Source organism: Tamandua tetradactyla, chromosome 5 (genome assembly GCF_023851605.1).
Source record: "Tamandua tetradactyla isolate mTamTet1 chromosome 5, mTamTet1.pri, whole genome shotgun sequence".
Lineage (NCBI taxonomy): Eukaryota > Metazoa > Chordata > Mammalia > Pilosa > Myrmecophagidae > Tamandua > Tamandua tetradactyla.
Window position 1 is genome coordinate 136590133 of NC_135331.1, and position 11193 is coordinate 136601325.

The window sequence follows — 11193 nt, forward strand, 5'->3', positions numbered from 1 at the left end:
ACATTTTCCAGAAAAAAAATACATAAAATGTTCATTTTAATCACAGAAAAAATCCATGAACTGCACAACACAAACAATGAACCCTAAGTTAAACCATGGACTATAGTTAATAGAACATTATAAAAATAGATTTCATCAATTGTAACAGATACATCATACAATGTTAATAATGGGGTGGTATACGGGAATCCTATAATTTACGGTTTTATGCGTAACTGTTCTGTAAACCCACAACTTCTCTAATAAAACACACACGAGACTGAGTAAGGAAGGTGTTTTTGAGAACAATGACTAAGACGAATGGGAAAGGGCTAGCCAGGGAAAATAATGATGCTCCATAAATTTAATGCACTCATTCTGGAGACAACAAATCAATTAAATAATTTCTCAGGGTACAATACTAACTGCACACCCATTGGAGACATGCCATTCTGTCTCCAGGGCATTGCGTTAAGATGTGTTACTACATTTGACTGGCCCTTGAAATCTTATAGATGAGGACACCTTCAAAAAAAAGTACATTCTATGAAGTCTTGGATAGTAAAAACCAAAAAATATCCTACCAGGAAAATGTTAACAAAGAAGGCATTCTACCATATATGCTGATATTGTTTGGATTGGTTTGCTTTTGAGCTTGATAAAAATAGTGTCATAATATGTACATTCTGCGACATGCATTTTCATTCATTATTAATTTTCTCTATTGAATGGATGAATTTACCAAAATATATATATCAGTTATCCTGTTGATAGACATTCATGTGGTTTGTAGTTTTTATTTTTTGTTTAAAAATATCTGATGCTATGAATATTCTTGCCCATGTTTTATGGCTCACATGCAAGTTTCTTTATATATGGAATTCCCAAGTTTATATTATATGAATGTTCAACTTTACAAGAAAATGACATTTTTTCCCCAAAAGTTTTGTACAAATTGATATTCCTACTGTTGAGGTGTAAGAATTCGTTGATCCATAATCTCTCTTATACTTAACATTGTCAAGCTCTTTAATATTTTACTATCTGATAGGTAAAAACAAAATGGTATCTTGCTGTGGTTTTTAATTCTGTTTGACCATTCGTGTTTGGTTATCTGTGAAAGGCTAATTCATTCCTCTCTGGTATTCAGAGTCATGTCATATATATCTTCTGGATTACTCGTCTTTAACTTATTTATTTGTAATTACTAAGCTATCATCAGAATCAGTTATGTGTATTGAAAATACACACTTCAGGAGAGTGTTAGCTAATTTTGGCCCTTTGTTCTTTCATATAGATTTTATCTGTTCATCATTGTGTTAATATGGTGTATTACATTACTTGATTTTCTTATGTTGAACCACCCTTGCATACCTGGGATAAATTCAACTTGATCATGGTCGTATAATTCTTTTAAAATGATGTTGGATTTGATTTGCAGTACTTTATTGAGGAGTTGGACATCTATGTTCATAAGAGATATTGGTCTGTAATTTCCTTTTCTTGTGAGATCTTTATCTAGCTTTGGTATGATGGTGAAGTTGGACTTATAGAATGAGTTAGGGAGTGTTCCCTCCTCTTCAATTTTTATTGGAAAAGTTTGAGCAGAATTAGTGTTAATACTTCTTGGAATATTTGGTAAAATACCCCTATGACTCCACCTGGTCCTGGCTTTTTGTTGTTGTGTTGGAAGGTTTTTGATTACTGATTCAATCGCATTAATAGTAATTGGTTTGTTGATATCTTCTGTTTTTTCTTGAGTCAGCATTAGTAGTTTGTCCACTTCATTAAGGTTATCTAATTTGTGGGCATACAGTTGCTCATGGCATCTCATACATTTTTTTTATTTCGGTTGTGTTAGTTAGATTCAGTTGTCAACTTGGCCAGGTGAGCACACCTAGTTCTGTTGCTGCGGACACAAGCCAATGGTACGTGAACCTCATCTGTTGCTAATTACATCTGCAGTCAGCTAGGAGGCGTGTCTGCTGCAATGAGTGACGTTTGACTTAATTGGCTGGTGCTTAAATGAGAGAGCGCAATGTTGCACAGCCAAGCAGCTCAGCGTTCCTCATTTCAGCACTAGAGCTCAGCCCAGGCCCTTGGAGATGCAGAAAGAAGTCACCCAGGGGAAAGTTGTTGGAACCCAGCCTGGAGAGAAGACAAGCAGAGACCATCCTGTGCCTTCCACGTAAGAAAGAACCTCAGTGGAAAGTTAGCTGCCTTTCCTCTGAAGAACCAACAAAATAAATCCCCTTTTATTAAAAGCTGATCCGTCTCTGGTGTGTTGCATTCCGACAGCTAGCAAACTAAACATCGGTAGAGTCAGTAATAATGTCCCTCTTTCATTTCCGATTTTAATTATTTGTCCTCTTTTTTCCTTTGTCAGTTGAGCTAAAGTTTTGTCAATTTTGTTGATCTTTTCAAGAAACCAACTGTTTTGTTAATTCTCTCTACTGGTTTTTGCTCTCTATTTCATTTATCTCCACTCTAATATTATTGTTATCATTTCCTTCCTTCTGCTTGCTTTGTCTTTAGTTTGCTTTTCTTTCTTTAGTATTTCCGGTTTTGGGGTTAGGTTTTGATTTGAAGTCTTCTTTTTTTTTTTTTAGTGTAAGTGGGTAGAGCTATAAATTTACCTCTCAGCACTTTCTGCTGCATCCCATAAGTTTTGGTATGTTGTCCATTCATTTTTATTTGCCTCAAGATATTTCCTACTTTCACTTGTGATTTCCTCTTTAACCTACTGTTTTTTTTTTCAAAGAGTATGTTGTTTAATTTTCACGTTTATGAATTTTCCATTTCTTCCTCTGTTACTGATTTCTAATTTCATTCTGCTGTGTCCAGAGAAGATGCATTGTATAATTTCAATGTATTTGAATTTACTGAGACTTGCTTTATGACCTAACATGTGGTCTATCCTGGAAAATGATCCATGTTTACTCAAGAAGACTGTGTATTCTTTGTCATTTAGTGAAGTATTCTATATATGTCTGTTAGGTCTATTGGTTTGAAATAATGTTCACGCCTTGTATTTCCTTCTTGATCTTCTAACTAGATGTTCTATCCATTATTGAAAGTGGTGTATTGTAGTATTCTATATTAATGTAGAACTATCAATTGCTTCCTTCAGGCCTGTATTTGCTTCATATATTTTAAGATTCTGCTGTTAAGTCCATATATATATTTATAATTGTTATGACACTTTTCTGAATTGACCCCCTAATCAGTATATAATGGCAGTCTTTGTCCTTCATAACTGTTTTTTTTTTACTTAAAAGTCTGTTTTACTTGCTATTAATATAGCTAACCCCAGCTCTCTTTTGGTTACTACTTACATGATATATATTTTTTCCATTCTTTCACTTTCAACCTACTTGTTGAAGGGTTAAAATCTTTTAATTTAAGGTGAGTCTCTTGCAGTCAGCATATAAATGGGTCATGCTTTTTTTTATCCATTCGGCCTCTTAAATAGAAATTTTCTTCCTTTTACATTTAAAGTCACTGCTGGCAGAGAGAAAGAGAAAGCATGGCAAATCATACAGCAGCTCTTAAATAACCACTTGAAAGTGACACACTTCACTTCTGCTCGCAGTTCTTTGGCCAAAGCAAGTTACATGTTTTCATGTAACAATGTGTTAAGAAAATTGGAGAGCTAAAAACTATGAGCAGCACTCATTAAAATATTTTAAAAGATATCGCAATACTCTTCTTATGTTGCTTCACTCAAGAGTGCCTTACCTGTGATTCATGGCCTCCTAGGACTACTGGGTTTGGGTGACATACAGAATATGAAAGTTTCCTATTTTTTCCTGCCATGTTATTTTGGAGGGGTTTTTATTTGATGCCACTTTCCCAAAGTAGTTACAAATAACTTTGGAGTGTTCTCTCATTTTCTTCTTTCTTTCTCACCTGTCTGATCTTCTTTACTTTTACCTCCAGAAAAAAAGTCTATTGTTTTGACAGAGGGAAATATGTTAGTAATTACATTAATTAATTACTTAGTAGTTAGCTTAAGCTATAAATAAAATTCATTGTGATACAGTGTTTAGAAAGGCAATATGTGTGTGTATGGAATGAATTTATGCTTATTAATATTCTGTTATTAGGGTAGAAATAATACTAAATTATTGCATTCAAGAGAATAAGCAGAAAGTTCTCTTCAGATACAGATAAAGTAAGGAGTAGGTGAATGTGGATGGTTGTTTACATTCTTGCTACAACAAATAGGTGAGTCAAGTACATAGCTGACATTCGATCAAATGGAGCAAAGGATCTAGATTAAATTCTGCTGTCCCAATTACATTGTTTCCACTAAGTTTAAGGATATTATAATGAGAAAGAGCATATGTAAATGAAGATAAATGCAATTATCCGTGGAGCAACAGTGGACTAGTTCTATCCTGTAGGAAAATCTGATAGGGATTTGGTGGTGGAGAGGGTTATAGGTTGAGAAGGGACAAGGAATAGAATTCTTTGGAGAAAGGCTATGGTTATAAGTCAGAGAGTCATACTTTGCATACCTACAGCTCTAGGAGGCTGGTCAGGGCAGGGTGCAAGGAATGCTGTCCTCTCTCTGTTGCCATTTTGGAGACTCCCCAAGGATTGCCTTTTTGTCCTAACCAGATATTCCACCAACCCCAAAGTAGAGACTCTCTCCTCTGTACTTTTAGACTTGCCCAAATTCTCCATGGGCTTGAAAGGGCCCCCTTGTGCTAAGGATGTGATTTACTGATGGTGCTGCCCATCCCAGAAGTTCAGAAGATGGGTGGCCTGTTGAGTCAGGAGTCACAGGGCCCAGCCTTCAGATGGGTGTGAGGTTGCAGTGACAACAACTGTGATTCTGGCCCTAAGCAGGAAATTCTGGTTTGGGTGTGAGTCTGTGTGAATGACTTCTTCGAAAAAATGCCACAGGACTTAGGCTGGGATAGGCAGGTTAAGTAGGTCAGCTCAGTCTGACAATATGTTACCAAATTGATCCTTTGAGGTTCCAGAGCACACTCCTTGCTCCCCTTACAATCTGTTCTTTCATTTTGTCTTTGACAGCTGATCCTTCCAGTTTAATATCTACTACGACTAGGAGCAACATGGAACACCACAAGAAGGATTCAACTCAAGCATCAATTGGCCATGAAAAAGACTGGCTTTTTAACCTTCATTCTATATGCAAGATGGCTCTGCAGCCAACCTTCTATTTTTTTTTCTTTTTTTTTTTTACATTTTATTCTGTAGGTTTCAACTCTAAATAATTTTAACTCCACTTCTTCTGGCTTCTCCCATACCTATTCCAACCACACACCAATTTATTTCCATTTTTCCTTCCTATTCCTTCACTACCATTTTTAAAACCCTTACCCTACATTCAGCAATCCACTTTATTTTTTGTTTTGGTCTACAACCCATCATGTACACCAGTGGTTCTCAAAGTGTGGTCCCTGGACTAGAAGCATCATTATCACTTGGAAACTTACTAGAAATTCAATTCTCAAGCTCCTGAATTAGAAACTCTGGGATGGGCTCAACATTTTCACAAACCCTCCATGTGAGAGCCTCTGAACCACTGATGTATATCAAAGAAATTCACCTGCTGAAAAAAATCACTTCATTCAATGTCTCTTCAGCTCAAAAATTGTGAATAGCTCCTAGATTTTAAATTTGGGTCTGGGTGGAGGTCAGGTGTGACAAAATGGGAAACTGAGGCCAGGGTGCATGAGAAAAATTAGTGTGCTGCTTAAGTTCCCAGAGAGAGAGGGGTGCCATGAGGTGTCAACTGTAAGTGTGATCGGCTTGGGTGGCTCAATCAGCAGGTGGGGAACATGCAAGCAGAACCAAATGGACCTGTGGGCTTGTGCCTTTATTGTGGTCCCTCGGTGGAGGTTAATAAGTTTGCTGCAGGAATCAAGGATTTGTTAGTTTAAGGTAAACACATGACAGAGGAAAGGGACAGGGAAGACTTGGGGTTTGGGGCAGTGGGGATGGTTAGATTATCATTTAGGACCAGTTGTAGGCTTTGGGTGAGTGTGTGGGTGGTGTGGGTGATGGCAGCAAATATGGGGAATGGGAGGAAATTTATGCCCCAGTGCTTGAAAGCTGCCTATTAACTAAGCCAAAGGTCAGCATTGAAAGGAAGCACTTTAGCCAAAGTAAGATGAATATCAAAGCAGCACACAAAACAATTGTGATAGTTATAGCAGTTCCCCGTTTCATACAAGATTAAGTTTAAACTTAATCCTGGATCAAGCTGGAATTCAAAGTCCTCCTCAACTATTTTAACTCCTGTTCTTCTGCATTTCCTTTGCTCCATTTGGACTCCCTGATCTTTGAAGTTCTTGCCATTCCACACCATTTCCCTTCCCCATCCTCATCATACTTATTATATGCTATGCGTCTTCAGCAGCATATACTTTTCCTAACTATACTTACTCATGAGCCCAGTCCAAAGAGCTTTCTCCTTCCTATGAACTTGTACTGTGCATATTATAGTCCAATGCTCTCATTTAGCTCATATTTTTTCCACCTTGTACTGACAACCATCATTTTATGTATATGGATTTAGTTTTTTCACTTAGATTATAAGCATCTTAAAGTTTTATGATATTAAACTTTTTGTATCACACATACTGCCTAATTGCTTCCTTAAACATTATTACAGTGTTTCTAAAACTGGGCAGATAATAAGAATATCTGGTACATTTATTAAAGAATAGATTCCCAAAGCCCCAACACAAAATCTTCTTTTGCAATCCAGGTTTAGTAGGATTTGTAGATAAAACAGTAATTAAAATTTGATTGTGTTCATTTGCCTTTATATTTAGTACAGTAGGTGTCCCTGGATGAAAATGCTGAATATATTCCAAAACTCATAAGCAATGTTATAAAAATTATGTTCCGAGACTAGTAACAGCCAGAGTAGGAAAGAGAAAGACCCTAGCTCAGGAATAGAGCAGTCGTGGCAGCTGATGCCCCTGGTTGCAGAGGAAAGGAAGTGGCTAATGCATGAGTGAGTTATAATACAAGATTTTGTGGGTGAGTCAAGTACATGATGGAATAAGCAAGTATTTAAGCTTAAGTAAAGAAATGAACTCCACAAGAACCACAGATCTTGCCAATCTTTTCCTGACTTCCTACTACCCATATCCTAGTTAAAAAAAAAAAAATCAAAGGAAATTGGGTATTCCTGTAATCCAGCTTGTTGTTTCTCTACTCTTTCCTAAGTATACTTTCCAGACTCACATCTATCCTGCTGCTGCTGATTATTCTATTAACAGCTTTTTTAAAAAGTATTTTTTCATTTTAAAATCAACCAGTTAAATTATTTTGTGTCTATTTCATGTTTTCTTTACTCCCTCTTCCCATGTTACATTAGAAAGATACCATATTTAAACTATTTTGTTAATATGGAAATTTCTCATTTAGATTCTTTCTTAATTATGGTCATTAGAATTGTTGGGGTTTGGCTTATATGGGTTAAATAAATGTCCACAGAGAAATTATCACACATTCCAGAAAGGGTCACATTCAAAAGTGTTTATGATAACACTATTTATAGGCAAGGAATTGGAGGCAATCTGTGTGTCTGTTACGTTAAATGGAGAAGTAAATATGGAGAATGCTATTCGCAGTGAGCAAGTTGTATATAGGCAACTATGCATAGATCTTATAATGTGCTAAGTAAAAAGAAAGTAATAAGCAGAATGAGTTTTATTGCACAATAATACTTAAATAAAATAAATACTCACAGGAAAACACATATATTAAAAGACAGATACAAATAAAATAATGCATGTCAAACATTAAAATAGGTGCATGTTTGCGGGGTGGGAGGGATATAAAATCAGAGAAGAAACTTCTGGTTTCCAGTCTGACATGTAAAGAACTTGGAAACCACCACTCCCAAACTCAAAACCAGAAAAAGACTGAATAAACTGAAAATCAACAACTCTCCTTAGATATTGGAGAACTGAGGCCACAAGGAAAAACCACTAGCCCTAAAAACTGGAAACAAAGATGGATACCAAGAATATGTTTTATCAGAAGCAAAAGCCCAGGAGCAGAAATCCTCAGCTAGAACCAGTACTGGGATACAAACTGTAATTGATGAATTACCAGAGGTTTGGTGTGGGCTAGCTTGAGATTTAAAACTCTGGGGGCCCAGTTTTAGTGAGGCCCCCAACTTCCATGAGTTTTACCTTTAGGAGCTTTAGCAGATTTTCAGGGTGAAGATCAGAGAAAAACTCCCCCTTGCTTCTGGCAGAGTGAGAGGAAAAGCAACCATTTTGGAATAAGTCCAGTGCATTCTGTTCTCATTAACAAAGGATTTTCTTCAAAAGAAACTATTTTACCAGAGCCTAAAAGACTTGGATTTTATGAGAGTCTAACTAATCCGGGAGACGAGATATACCCAACTCCACCTCCTGTAGCCTCTACCCTACCTAAAGAAGTAGGGGTGGGGCTGAGAAGCCCTTATGAAGGTCATTGTCCAGGAGCAGCAGCTCACTGGAAGACTGACACCTTACTACTACATCAGTGGGCCTCCTGTATAATAACAATGGATTACAACCAAAAGACTACAAGGCCCAGGCCCTATTTAATATGGATTGTCTAGGGAAACCCAAGGACAGCAGGGGAGACAAAAACAAGAAATTTAGCTTTGGACTTTTACAGCTACAACAAACAGTAAATACAGCCTAATTCCTAGCCAGATAAACATATAACCTCATACTAAAAACCTATTTGCTCATTTGGAAGGCTAAGGGGCCCTGAATAGCCCCTTGAAAAAGAGGAATGAAATTGGAATACTCATACTTCCTGACTTTAAAGTAGATTACAAAGCTAAAGTCATCAAAACAGTACAGTATTAGCATAAGGATAGACATATTAATCAATGGAATCGAATTGAGGGTTTAGTAATAGTCAATGCCTTTGACAGGGCTCCAAGTCGACCCAACTGGGACAAAACACTCTTTCCAACAAATGGTGCTGGGAGAACTGGATATCCTTATTCAAATGAATGAAAGAGGACCCCTATCTCACACATTATACAAAAATTAATTCAGAATGGATCAAAGATCTAAATATAAGAACCAGGTCCATAAAACTCATAGAATTCTTAGAAGAAAATGTAGGGAAAGCATCTTCAAGACCTTGTGGTAGGTGGTGGTTTCCTATACTTTATACTTAAAGCACAAGCAATGAAAAAATAAATAAATAAATGGTACCTCCTCAAAGTTGAATACTTTGGGGCTTCAAAGGACTTTGTCAAAAATATGAAAAGACAGCCTGCTCATTGGGAAAAAAAATATCTGGAAACCACATCTCTGATAAGGGTTTAATATCTAGAATATATAAAGAAATCCTACAACTCAGCAATAAAAAGACAATACTATCCAAAATATGCAAAAGACTTAAATAGACATTTTTCTGAATAGGAAACACAAATGGCTAAAAAGCACATGAAAAGATGCTCAATATCATCAGCCATCAGGGAAACACGAAAACCACAATGAGATCATATCATACCCACTAGAACCATGTGTTAACTATAGTCCATAGTTTGCATAAGGTGTGATTTTTTCCATTTGCCACTCTATTATTAACACCTTGTAATAGTGATATATATTTGTTCTAGTTCATAGAAGAGCATTCTATGCATTCTATGCATGAAGCACATTCACTGTCCACAACAGGATTTGCTATGTTATACAGTCCCATGTTTCATCTTCTAGCTTCCCTCCTAGTGACATATATGAGACTAAACTTCCCCTCCCAACCACAATCACAACACAATTCAGCACTGTTATTTACACTCACGATAATGTGGTGCCACCACCTGTATCCATTTCCAAACATTTACGATCAACCTTATTAAAAGTTCTGCACAAATTAAACATCACCCTCATTCTAGATATTAACTACATGAGTTTCCTCATTATAATTAGTTCTTGGATATTCTGTTCTGGCTTTTTCATTTGTTTTTCACTTTGTATTCCAGTTTTATAAGTTTCTATTGATATATCTTCAAGCTCACTGATACCTTCACAATAAGATGCCACTTCACACCCACAGGATGGCTATTATTTTTTAAAACAACACAGAAAATAACAAGTATTGGAAAGGAGACAGAAAAATTGGAATTCTAGTGCATTGTTGGTGGGAATGTAAAGTAGCGCAACCACAGTGGAAAGCAATATGGCAGTTGATCAAAAAGTTAAATCTAGAATAGCCATATAACCTGGCAATTCCAATTCTGTATATACTCTAAAAACAAATTGAAACAGGTCTCAAATAGATACTTGCACACCAATGTTTATAGCGGCGTTATTCACGATAGTTAAAATCTGGAACGAACCAAGTGTCTATCAACAGATGAATGGATAAAGAAAATGTGGTATACATTTACAATGGAATAGCATTCAACTATGAGAAAGAGTGAAGTTCTGAGATGTGTTGCAATAAGGAAGAACCTTTAAAACATTATGCTCAGTGACATAATGCAAGACAAATAAAGGTCAATGTTATATGATGTCACTTATAAGACAGGTCCAGAAATATCAAATTTGCAGAGACAGAAAGTAGATTAGAGATTACTAGGAGATAGAGAGGTGAGGGAGGATGAGTATATGTTTGGTGAATTTGGAATGCCTGTAATTTTTTAAAGGAGAAAATTGCAAACAATAATTAAGGGAATTTGTTACAAGTAGACCCAACTTACAAGAAATATTGAAAGAAGCTCTTCAGAGAGAAGAAAAATGATAAAGATCAGAAACTTAGATCTATATAAAGAAAGGGAAAAGCATTAGCAATTGCATAAAGAGGCTAAACATCAAGAGAAGTTATTTGCATGTAACCATGATGACAATGTGTCATAAATGTGATTACATGACAATCATGGATTAACTCTATTCTCTGCAGACAAGTTTCCAAATAAATATGTAAGTAAATAGTAAAAGGAAAGAATATCTATAGTGGGGGAGTTGAGAGATGTTTTTGACTGGGCTAGTATGAAACAAATGCTGTTTCCATAAAGAGACAGACTTAATGTGTCCGAAGGATTGCACCATCTAAAGCCAGACAACTAACATTTGTCTATAATAGTCTTTTCCTGGCAAATAATCATGAATGCCAACATGCTTATCATGTTGGCGGGGATGTTTATTGAGAGACGTGCATTTTGCATCATTGCAGAAAGGTATCAAATACTTCTAAGGCATTTTCTTC

The 11193-nt window shown here is 36.2% G+C and overlaps 1 protein-coding gene across 1 annotated transcript in view; it reads left to right on the forward strand.

Annotated features, from left to right (window-relative positions):
• Positions 1 to 5174, forward strand: part of LOC143684891 (dual specificity protein kinase TTK) — a 99302-nt gene extending 94128 nt beyond the window's left edge. The window contains exon 23 of the transcript XR_013176240.1: positions 5023 to 5174. The gene's annotated coding sequence lies outside the window, so the exon portion shown is untranslated. The remainder of the gene's footprint in view (positions 1 to 5022) is intronic.
• The last annotated feature ends 6019 nt before the right edge of the window (positions 5175 to 11193 follow it).